Below are 1240 nucleotides of genomic sequence, written 5' to 3'. Positions count from 1 at the left end.
CAGTGATGCCATCCAGCCATCTCATCCTCTTCGTCCCCTTCTCCTCCTGCCCCCCAATCCCTCCCAGCATCAGAGTCTTTTCCAATGAGTCAACTCTTCGCGTGAGGGAGACAAAGACTGGAGTTTCAGCTTTAGCATCATTCCTTCCAAAGAAATCCCAGGGCTGATCTCCTTCAGAATGGACTGGTTGGATCTCCTTGCAGTCCAAGGGACTCTCAACAGTCTTCTCCAACACCACAGTTCAAAAGCATCAATTCTTCGGCACTCAGCCTTCTTCACAGTCCAACTCTCACATCCATACATGACCACAGGAAAAACCAGAGCCTTGACTAGACGAACCTTTGTTGGCAAAGTAATGTCTCTGCTTTTGAATATGCTATCTAGGTTGGTCACAACTTTCCTTCCAAGGAGTAAGCGTCTTTTAATTTCATGGCTGCAGTCACCATCTGTAGTGATTTTGGAGCCCAGAAAAATAAAGTCTGACACTGTTTCCACTGTTTCCCCATCCATTTCCCATGAAGTGATGGGACCGGATGCCATGATCTTCATTTTCTGAATCTTGAGCTTTAAGCCAACTTTTTCACTTTCCACTTTCACTTTCATCAAGAGGCTTTTGAGTTCCTCTTCACTTTCTGCCATAAGGGTGGTGTCATCTGCACATCTGAGGTTATTGATATTTCTCCCGGCAATCTTGATTCCAGCTTGTGTTTCTTCCAGTCCGGCGTTTCTCATGATGTACTCTGCATATAAGTTAAATAAACAGGGTGACAATATACAGCCTTGATGAACTCCTTTTCCTATTTGGAACCAGTCTGTTGTTCCATGTCCAGTTCTAACTGTTGCTTCCTGACCTGCATACAAATTTCTCAAGAGGCAGATCAGGTGGTCTGGTATTCCCATCTCTTTCAGAATTTTCCACAGTTTATTGTGATCCACACAGTCAAAGGCTTTGCCATAGTCAATAAAGCAGAAATAGATGCTTTTCTGGAACTCTCTTGCTTTTTCCATGATCCAGCGGATGTTGGCAATTTGATCTCTGGTTCCTCTTCCTTTTCTAAAACCAGCTTGAACATCAGGAAGTTCACAGTTCACATATTGCTGAAGCCTGGCTTGGAGAATTTTGAGCATACTTTACTAGAGTGAGAGATGAATGCAATTGTGCAGTAGTTTGAGCATTCTTTGGCATCGCCTTTCTTTGGGATTGGAATGAAAACTGACCTTTTCCAGTCCTGTGGCCACT

General features: G+C 43.9%; 1 protein-coding gene across 1 annotated transcript in view; it reads right to left on the bottom strand.

The window, feature by feature from the left end:
• Nucleotides 1-1240, bottom strand: part of BUB1B (BUB1 mitotic checkpoint serine/threonine kinase B) — a 55423-nt gene that overhangs the window by 10896 nt on the left and 43287 nt on the right. The gene's annotated exons all lie outside the window — the stretch shown is intronic.

The sequence above is a fragment of the Bison bison genome, unplaced genomic scaffold (assembly GCF_000754665.1).
Source record: "Bison bison bison isolate TAMUID 2011002044 unplaced genomic scaffold, Bison_UMD1.0 scf7180017864259, whole genome shotgun sequence".
In the NCBI taxonomy this organism is placed as follows: Eukaryota; Metazoa; Chordata; class Mammalia; order Artiodactyla; family Bovidae; genus Bison; species Bison bison.
This window is presented reverse-complemented; position numbering and strand designations above follow the sequence as displayed.